Raw genomic sequence first — 10,745 nt, 5'->3', positions numbered from 1 at the left:
TTTTATTATTATTTTATTCGGGCATTATGCCTACCTTCTCTTGACTTAATAAACCCTACACACTCGGGCAGCACTTCGACGCCTTTTTCTTTATCAACACATGCTTGATCAACCCTTTGCTTAGACACACGAATCGAACACCAACACTCCACGGCACGCACTTCGAGATGATCGTCGGAACGGTATCACCTTCTTGATATACACGTTGTCGGGTTAGTTGCACGAGTATCGAGGTATGGCACGTTAATAGAGGAATCGGGCACGTTTATCGAGATGGATCGAGGGCACGTATTTCGAGGTATAGAGAGATGTTTAGAGAGAGAGAGTAATGTGTGTGATTTGAGGTGTGGGTTGTGAGAACTTGTGGCCTTCTATCTATAGCCAAAATTTGGATCCCGTCGCGGTACGGGGCGAGACTTGGCTTACGTATCGCGACATTGGCTTGGCCAGTCACCACTAGACCTGCCACGTGTCGCCATGTGGCAGGCGTTGCGCCACGTGGCGACACGTGGTGGACGTGTTGCCACTTGGCGGCAGACGGTGCCACCGTGTGCCACATGGCACACGTGTCACAACGTGTCAGACACCCCATCGCGGTACGCGATGGGTGTCCCTTCTGATCCATCGCGTATCGCGATGAATCTGGAAAACAGAATTTACAATTTAGACCCTGAAGTTTGGAATTTGGCAGAATTGGTCCCTTGACTTTGGAAACTTGACATTTTTAGCCCTAAATTTTCATGATGTTACATCCTCCCCACCTTGAAATAAATCTCATCCTCGAGATTTGCTTTTACGAGAATAAGTGGGGGTATTTCTTTCTCATTTCAGACTCGAGTTCCCATGTGTACTTAGGTCCTCTTTGGGAATCCCATTTTACTTTCACGATTTTCAGTGTTCGTCTTTTTAATTTCTTAGTTTTTGAATCTTCAATTTGAATTGGTCTTTCAATGAATTTTAAGTTCTCGTAAATTTCTACATCTTTTAATGGCATCGAAAGAGATTCGTCGGCTAGACACTTACGCAGATTTGAAACATGGAATACATCGTGTATCCATTGCATTTCCTCGGGCAGTCGCAAACGATATGCAACAGTGCTAATTCGTTCGAGTACCTCAAAGGGCCCAACGAATCGAGGACTTAGCTTTCCTTTCTTGCTGAAACGAATGACGCCTTCCAAGGTGAGACTTTCAAAAGGATTTTGTCACCAACATTGAATTCTAACGGCTTACGACGGACATCGGCGTTACTCTTTTGGCGATCACGTGCCGTCTTAAGTCGTTCTCGGATTTGAAGAACTTTGTCGGTGGTTTTGTAAGGCTCTGTTACCGGTAGCCCTACATTTGGTGTTGGATTTACTCATAAACGCAGTTTTAAATATCAGAGTTAATTAAAACATTCGCGGAATATTAAAACTTCAACCATAATATAATACATAACATTCAAATCTTGTCCTATAAAACATTCATGGTAATTTAAAACAAAACAAGGTCTTTAAAACATCACAACATTTCTTCGAGATGCCAGTCTCTTCGATTCCATTCCATGTGTCTTCAATCATGCTAGCTGCCTCAACCTAATTGCCTGCGTGCATACTAAAAATCAGCTACGCTGAGTGAGTTCTAGTTAATTACATAACTTACTTTACATACATATACACGCGCCCGTAGGTACGCATTACATACTTAACATGTCCATCAATCTTTCATACACATACATATCTAACCTTACGTTATAAAGAGCATTCAGCCTACATACCTCGGATATTATTAGGGTCCAGTACCCTCCATCCTCGGATATTATTGGGGTCCGGTGCCCTCCATCCTCGGATATTATTAGGGTCCGGTACCCTCCATCCTCGTATATTATTAGGGTCCGGTACCCTCCATCCTCGGATATTATTAGGGTCCGGTACCCTCCATCCTCGGATATTATTAGGGTCCGGTACCCTTTCTTCCATACCTCCTTAACATACTTTATTTATACATAATCGTAAGTTTCGCACATACATACATCATTCATTCGTCATCTTACAACAAACATATAACATCAGCCATTTCCTGGCAGTACATGCAATTCCGAAGATCGTTCATGTACTGGCAAGAAACCATTCATACATTTCACATAATACGTATATGGCATACACTTATCACTTAGGATAAGTGTATTAACTAATCACATCGAGTATGCACACAGCCCCGGAAACATAACAAGGAATGGGGCTAGAAACTCACCTGAAGTCGGTTACGTTCACCGTTAATGGTAATTCCTTTCTTGAGCTGTGCACGGCTAACTGTATAATATTTACATGTATCAATTAACTATTCTATCTCATATCGTATTTCTATCTTTTTTTATAACCCACAACGAACGGGGGTCCGAGGGCAGCGCCCTTGGCAGCGGGGTCTAGGGGCGGCAGCCCCTAGCAGGGTCTAAGGGGCAGAGCCCCTGGCTGGGGTCGAGCTGCCAGGTCAGCTTGGAAAAATTTTATTCCATTAACTGTCGTAACACATTTTCCATTAGGATTTTAAATTATTATTTAATTTGCTAACTCAAAAGTTCAAGGGCTTAATTGTAATTAATTCATTCTCTTTCTAAGTCCAGGGACTGTTCTGTCATTCTTTCAAAGTTCTAATTCGTTATTCAGTCCTTATCGAATGGGAGTTCATAGCGAATTAACTATCATAACGAATCTGGCTTTGTAATGAATCAAGCATTATAGCGAACTAGTCCTTATGATGAATTGGTCCCTTTCACGAACTGGTCCATATAGCGAACTGGACCTTAACGAATCAGTCCCAAGCGAACCAGCCCAAGTAACGAATTGGTCCATCTAAGTCGTCATCTTCTCTACGAACTGGTTATAGCGAATCAAGGGTAATTCGTTACCCCTTTCCCTTAACAAATTAGATATGAACTACAGCTAGTTCGTTATGATTTCCTCAGCGAATCGTCTTAACGAATCACCTTTGATTCGTCAATCCCCCCTAGCGAACTAGGGTTAGGTCAGGGAATGTCAGAACATTCCCTGACATATCCTTAACCTCTTATTACTTTTACGGCGCCGTCATTGTCTGAAAGCCACCGGAAAAACGCGAACTCACAGGAAAAACGAGTTTTAACTCGTTTTTCACCGTTTTTCGCCCCGTTCGATCCAGATCTGAGCTAGGGTGATCCCTAAGCTCATCAAAGGTTCGGTTTATACCCGATTCCACCCGAATCTCGTGATTTAAACGGTTTAACGGTGTCGGCTTGTCGTTTCGCAACTATATCTAACGGGTTAAGCTCATACAATATTAAACTATCATTACCTCGGGTCGGTGCTCGGTTTCCTTCTTGATTTCGGCTAGGGATAAGGAAGAACTAGAGAGAAATCTTAAGTGTGTGTTTTTGGGTGGTGTATGGAATATGTGTGAGTGTGGATTAAGTGATGATTGATGGTATCTATATTTAGGGGTCATGGGCTTAAGCCCATGGTCTTTCCTTCTTCTTTCATACCCCAAGTCCATAACCCATATCCATTTACCCAACACTAGCCCAACTCATATTCTATTTATCTAAACCGATAACGACCCACTATAAAATAGACGAAATTTATTTTATTAATATAACCGAAAGTAGGATGTTACAAGTCTTCCCTCTTTAAAGAGGTTTCGTCCCCGATCTGAGATCTATTCGTGAGAACCAACTTGAACCTTGTAGTTGGTCAAACAGATCATCAATCTTTGGCAAAGGATATCTATTCTTTACCGTAAGCTTATTCAACTCGCGATAGTCTACGCACATTCTCATACTTCCATCTTTCTTCTTCACGAACAACACTGGTGCGCACCACGGGGAAACACTTGGTCTAATAAAACCCTTGTCGAGAAGTTCTTGCAATTGGGACATCAATTCTTTCATCTCGGACGGTCCTAGACGGTAAGGCGCTTTCGCGATAAGTTGGGCTCATGGTACTAAATCTATCTGAAATTCTATCTCTCGCTCCTGTGGCAACCCCGGAAGATCCTCAGGGAATACTTCTGGGTAGTCGCACACGATAGGAACATCTTTCATCTCTTTCGTCTCGACTGTAGCGTTGACAAAATACACCAGGTAGGCACCGCACCCTCGCCTTAACAATCCCTCGGCTTTCATCATCGAAATGACATTAAGCCCAGAACTCTCCTTATCACCATAGACCGTCACCGCACTACCATCCAAGGCTTTTAACCTTATTATCCTATTCTTACACACTATCTGAGCTTCGTACTCAGACAACCAATCCATTCCCAAAACTACGTCGAATCCTCCTAAGGTCATAACATACAAGGTAACAGGGAACTCATGTCCCTCTAACTCTATCTTATAATTTTTAACCATTCTCATTATTTTTACCGAAGTATCACTAGCAGTTTCTACTATAAAGGTTTTAGACACTCGGCAACATTTCATTTTAGCTAATTTACTAAACGGTGTAGCTACGAAACTTTTATTCGCACCCGAATCAAACAATACTGAAGCAGAAATACCGTTTACTAAAAACGTACCAGTACAACATCCGGAATCTGTTTAGCCTGCTCTTGGGTCAGCATGTAGGCTCTAGTCCTTGGCCTAGCTTGATCGGTATCCTTCTTTCCACTACCTCCAGCTCCACCATTAGTACACTCCATTGCCATATGACCCGTCTTACCACACTTGAAGCATGCGGGTTTTGCATCACATTCATTAGCATAGTGCCCCACCTTCCCACACTTATAACAGTCATTTGTCCCAAGCCTACACTCTCCGCCATGAGCCTTTCCACGTTTGTGACACACATCCGAGCCAGTGCCCCACTTGCACTCTCCACCGTGCACCTTCCCACACGTCTTGCACGTCTTTCTCTCCCACACCTTCTGCTTCTTGTCCTTAGAGTTCCACAACTGGCTACCCGGTCGTTTAACAGGAGCGACCCACTTCTTGTCTTTCTTCTATTCCCCCACCACAACATCGTCCGTAGCCAGATCCTCATAAACCATCTCTGCGAGTTCGACAGCAGAGTCAAAAGTAGCAGGTTTATTCGCCCTGACCAGCATGCGAACCTTTTGTGGCAGTCCCCTCACATAACACTTGATTCTCTTAGACTCGGTGTTGACCATATCCGGTACCAACCTACACATTCGGTTGAACTCGGTAGTATACTCACGAAGTGTCATCGTCCCAGCTTTCAAGTTCAGAAACTTCATCTCCGCCCTCTCAACTTCGGCGTCAGCACATAACTTCTTCATAACTAACTCCTTCAGATCCTCCCAATTCATGGCCTTAATCTCGTCCCGAGTCTTCCTCTGCTCCACACTTTCCCACCAATACATCGCCTCCTCTTCAAATGATTGGGTGGCATAACCGACAGCTGGATCGGGACGACACTCGCTAATGCGGATAATTTTATCCATGGCAGTTATCCATTGAAGGGTAGCGATTGCGTCTCCCTAACCAGTCAACTTCGGCGGGTCACAACCCTTAAAGGACTTATGGTTGCACCCACCTCGGCCCCTCATTCTATCATCAACCCTCACAAACTTAACCTCATTCGAGGCCTCTCTTTCTCCTTCATCGTCTTCCCTACCACCTCCTCCCGCTCCTTCAGCTGTTCTTTCACGGCTTCCAGCATATCTCTCGGGATTCATGTTTTTCACAGCCGCGGCTACCGCTTGGACAATAGCTGCTTGAATTAAGGGATCTACCTGAACCTCTTCATTGTTGTTAAGGTTTCCTCCAGCTGCACTTCCTTCTTCTTCGGTGTTGGAAGCTGTTTCTACCGAAGGTCGTTGGACGCGACGAGGCCTGCCACGACGTCCGGTGCGGCCTCCTGCCCCAACAACTGCCCTAGATCCAGCCATCGTATTCTGGAAAGGAAATCACAAACGTCATCACTCAAGGAACCATTTATTACAAGGATAGTAATGCTAACAGGTAATAACAGTGGACAGTTGTGATTAGCTGATCACGTTACTCTCCGTGTCCTATACACTTCCCTTCATGAGTCTATTTGTGCTGGTTCTACTCTTAACAGTTAACCAATCGAACAATCAATTAATCCTATCCCTAACATTCAAATATTCTTTCTTTAGCAATTAAGCTAACATTTACATACATATTTAATCATACACTTTACCGTTACTGAGCTTGCTTGAGTGACACATGGCTATCTTGAACTGACATCTTCTTTCTTTTCTTACTTTAATCCCGTTCTCTGTTCGAGTCTAAGCATATAGGATGCTTAAATCTCTCGAACTTTGTTCTGATACCAATTTGTAAGGCACCGTTACCGGTAGCCCTACATTTGGTGTTTGATTTACTTATAAACGCTGTTCTAAATATCAGAGTTAATTAAAACATTCACGGAATATTAAAACTTCAACCATAATATAATACATAACCTTCAAATCTTATCCTGTAAAACATTCATGGTCATTTAAAACAAAACAAGGTCTTTAAAACATCACAACATTTTTTCGAGATGCCAGTCTCTTCGATTCCATGCCATGTATCTTCAATCATGCTAGCTGCCTCAACCTATTTGCCTGCGTGCATACTAAAAGTCAGCTACGCTGAGTGAGTTCAAGTTAATCATATAACTTACTTTACATACACATACACGTGCCCGTAGGTACGCATTACATACTTAACCTGTCTATCAATCTTTCATACACATACATATCTAACCTTACGTTATAAAGAGGATTCGCCCTACATACCTCGGATATTATTAGGGTCCGGTACCCTCCATCCTCGGATATTATTGGGGTCCGGTGCCCTCCATCCTCGGATATTATTAGGGTCCGGTACCCTCCATCCTCGGATATTATTAGGGTCCGGTACCCTCCATCCTCGGATATTATTAGGGTCCGGTACCCTTTCTTCCATACCTCCTTAACATACTTTCTATATACATAATCGTAAGTTTCTCACATACATACATCATTCATTCGTAATCTTATAACAAACATATAACATCAATCATTTCCTGGCAGTATATGCAATTCCGAAGATCGTTCATGTACTGGCAAGAAACCATTCATACATTTCACATAATACGTATATGGCATACACTTATCACTTAGGATAAGTGTATTAACTAATCACATCGAGTATGCACACAGCCCCGAAAACATAATAAGGAATGAGGCTAGAAACTCACCTGAAGTCGGTTACGTTCACCGTTAATGGTAATTCCTTTCTTGAGCTTGGAAATATTTTATTTCCATTAACTGTCGTAACACATTTTCCATTAGGATTTTAAATTATTATTTAATTCGCTAACTCAAAAGTTCAAGGGCTTAATTGTAATTAATTCATTCTCTTTCTAAGTCTAGGGACTGTTATGTCATTCTTTCAAAGTTCTAGTTCGTTATTCAGTCCTTAACGAATGGGAGTTCATAGCGAACTAACTATCATAACGAATCTGGCTTTGTAACGAATCAAGCATTATAGCGAACTGGTCCTTATGATGAATTGGACCCTTTCACGAACTGGTCCATATAGCGAACTGGACCTTAACGAATCAGTCCCAAGCGAACTAGCCTAAGTAACGAATTGGGCCATCTAATTCGTCATCTTCTCTACGAACTGGTGATAGCGAATCAAGGGTAATTCGTTACCCCTTTCCCTTAACAAATTAGATACGAACTACAGCTAGTTCGTTATGCTTTCTTCAGCGAATCGTCTTAAGGAATCACCTTTGATTCGTCAATCCCCCCTAGCTAACTAGTGTTAGGTCAGGGAATGTCAGAACATTCCCTGACATACCCTTAACCTCTTATTACTTTTACGGCGCCGTCATTGCCGGAAAGCCGCCAGAAAAACGCGAACTCACCGGAAAAACGAGTTTTAACTCGTTTTTCACCGTTTTTCGCCCACAGCCCAGCTACCACCGCATCATAATATTGTCCGCTTTGGCCGGGACGTACCACCATCGCCTCACGGATTTGCTTTTGGTTGCCCAGGTGGTCACCCATCCTCATACTTCTCCCACCCGAGCACGCTTAACTGTGGAGTTCTCCTCTCATCCACTACCATTAAGCACCCAAAACGCGTTATGATGGGGAAGGTATCCACCTCTTTATAAAGAAGGCTTAGTTCTCCTTCCCAACCGATGTGGGATGTCACAATCCACCCCCCTTAGGGTCCAGCGTCCTCGCTGGCACCACCGGTCCGGCCCTGGATCTGATACCATTTCTCGATTTGTGCGTGTCATCCTTGCGCAGGGGCCATGCTAATCTTCTCTGTATCGTTCCAATTTTATCGGATGTCGTTCGATCCAGATCTGAGCTAGGGTGATCCCTAAGCTCATCATAGGTTCGGTTTATACCCGACTTCCACTCGGATCTCGTGATTTAAACGGTTTAACGGTGTCGGCTTGTCATTTCGCAACTATATCTAACGAGTTAAGCTCATACAATATTAAACTATCATTACCTCGGGTCGGTGCTCGGTTTCCTTCTTGATTTCGGCTAGGGATAGGGAAGAACTAGAGAGAAATCTTAAGTGTGTGTTTTTGGGTGGTGTATGGAATATGTGTGAATGTGGATTAAGTGATGATTGATGGTATATATATTTAGGGGTCATGGGCTTAAGCCCATGGTCTTTCCTTCTTCTTTCATACCCCAAGTCCATAACCCATATCCATTTACCCAACACTAGCCCAACTCATATTCTATTTATCTAAACCGATAACGACCCACTATAAAATAGACAAAGTTTATTTTATTAATATAACCGAAAGTAGGATGTTACAAGTCTTCCCTCCTTAAAGAGGTTTCATCCCCGAAACCTAACTATTACATAAACAAATTCGGGTAAAACTTGCGCATCTCATCCTCAGCTTCCCTAGTAGCATCTGAACCCTTGCGATGCTTCCATATCACTTTCACTAAAGGTATAACCTTGTGACAAAGTTGCTTCTCCTTGCGGTCAACTATCTCGATCAGTTGTTCAATATCGTTCAACTGTTCATCAACCTCAATGTCCATTAATGGCACATGAGACGTGTCATCAGCTAGGCATTTCCTTAGGTGAGAAACATGGAAGGTTGAATGAATTCCTTCTAACTCTTCTGGCAAGTCTAGCTTATAAGCCACTTCACCCACACGATCTAAAATCTTAAACGGTCCAATGTACCTTGGACTCAACTTTCCTCTTTTCCTAAAACGGATAATCCCTTTCCAAGGCGAGACCTTGAGCATCACATTGTCACCAACGTTAAACTCAATCAGCCGTCGCCGCTTATCAGCATACGACTTCTGTCTGTCTTGAGCAGCTTTCATTCTTGCCTTGATCTGATCGAACTTCGAAGAGGTTTCTTGCCCAACTTCTAGGCTTCCCGTCTCTTTCTGGCCAATCTCTCCCCAACAAACCGGGGTCCTACATCGTCTACCGTAAAACATCTCAAACGGTGGCATACCAATACTCGAATGGTAGCTGTTGTTATAGGAGAACTCTGCTAGATGCAGATGATCATCCCAACTTCCTCCAAAGTCTAAAACACAAGCACGTAGCATATCCTCAAGGGTTTGGATCGTCCTTTCAGACTGTCCATCGGTTTGAGGATGATACGCCGTACTAATGTTCAATCTGGTTCCTATAGCTTCATGGAACTTCTTCCAAAACCTCGAAGTGAATCAAGTATCTCTATCAGACACGATCGATAACGGCACTCCATGCTTGGCCACAACCTCTTTTATGAACAAATTTGCTAACGTTTCTGACGAGATGGCCTCTCGTGTGGGCAGAAAGTGAGCACTTTTGGTCAAACGGTCCACTATCACCTAGATGGTATCATGATGCTTAGCCGTACGAGGTAGCTTAGTTATGAAATCCATGGTGATGTGTTCCCATTTCCATTCTGGTATCTCTAGAGGCTGCATATTTCTATAAGGTTTCTGGTGCTCTGCCTTGACTTGCAAGCAGGTTAGGCACTTACTGACATAATCTACTACATCATTCTTCATGCCTGGCCACCAGTAATCTCTTTTCAAATCTTGGTACATCTTCGTAGTTCCTGGATGAATCGAGTATCTTGACTTATGAGCTTCATCTAAGATTTGACCTCTGAGATCTCTATGGCGTGGAATCCACATACGATCAAACCTAGTCTTAACACCATGAGTGTTTTCCATAAACTTATCTTGTTGGCCATAAATTCTTTCCTTTTTGACTAACCCTTCATCTACCAACACTTCTGACTGCACTTTGATGATTTCTTCGAAAAAGCTTGAATTCATAATCAGCTGGTATGACTTCACTGTTGCAAGAACTTCCGCATTCTTAGGCTTAACGCATCGGCGACTACATTAGCTTTACCGGGGTAGTATTTTATGTCACAGTCGTAGTCCTTTATCAGCTCTAACCACCTTCTCTATCTCATATTCAGCTCCTTCTGCTCAAAGAAATACTTTAAACTCTTATGATCTGTGTAAATGGTACACTTAGTACCATACAGATAATGTCTCCATATCTTGATAGCGGTACTCCATGCAAAGCAACGATGTTGTTTGCATAAATACGTGCTAATCTATCCATTGAATACGACTCATTAATAGGTATAAAGTGTGTGGACTTTGTTAAGCGGTCCACAATTACCCATATAGCATTATGTTGTCGAGTCGTCTTCGGGATTTTGGTTATAAAATCCATGGTTATTAACTCCCACTTTCATTCGGGAAGTTCGGGTTGCTGAACCAGTCCCGAAGGCTTTTGGTGTTCAGCCTTAACCTTTACACAAG

The 10,745-nt window shown here is 42.9% G+C and overlaps 1 non-coding gene across 1 annotated transcript; it reads right to left on the bottom strand.

The window, feature by feature from the left end:
• Positions 1–8,182: 8,182 nt before the first annotated feature.
• LOC143585913 (U6 spliceosomal RNA) lies at positions 8,183–8,287 on the bottom strand. Its single transcript, XR_013144614.1, has one exon. It is a non-coding gene; the product is annotated as a U6 spliceosomal RNA (small nuclear RNA).
• Between the last annotated feature and the right edge of the window lie 2,458 nt (positions 8,288–10,745).

This window comes from Bidens hawaiensis, unplaced genomic scaffold (assembly GCF_021521415.1).
Source record: "Bidens hawaiensis isolate Kalapana, Puna unplaced genomic scaffold, B.hawaiensis_p1.1 tig00034226_1, whole genome shotgun sequence".
Classification (NCBI taxonomy): domain Eukaryota; kingdom Viridiplantae; phylum Streptophyta; class Magnoliopsida; order Asterales; family Asteraceae; genus Bidens; species Bidens hawaiensis.
Note: the sequence above shows the minus strand (reverse complement) of the source record. Positions and strands in the feature narration are given on the sequence as shown.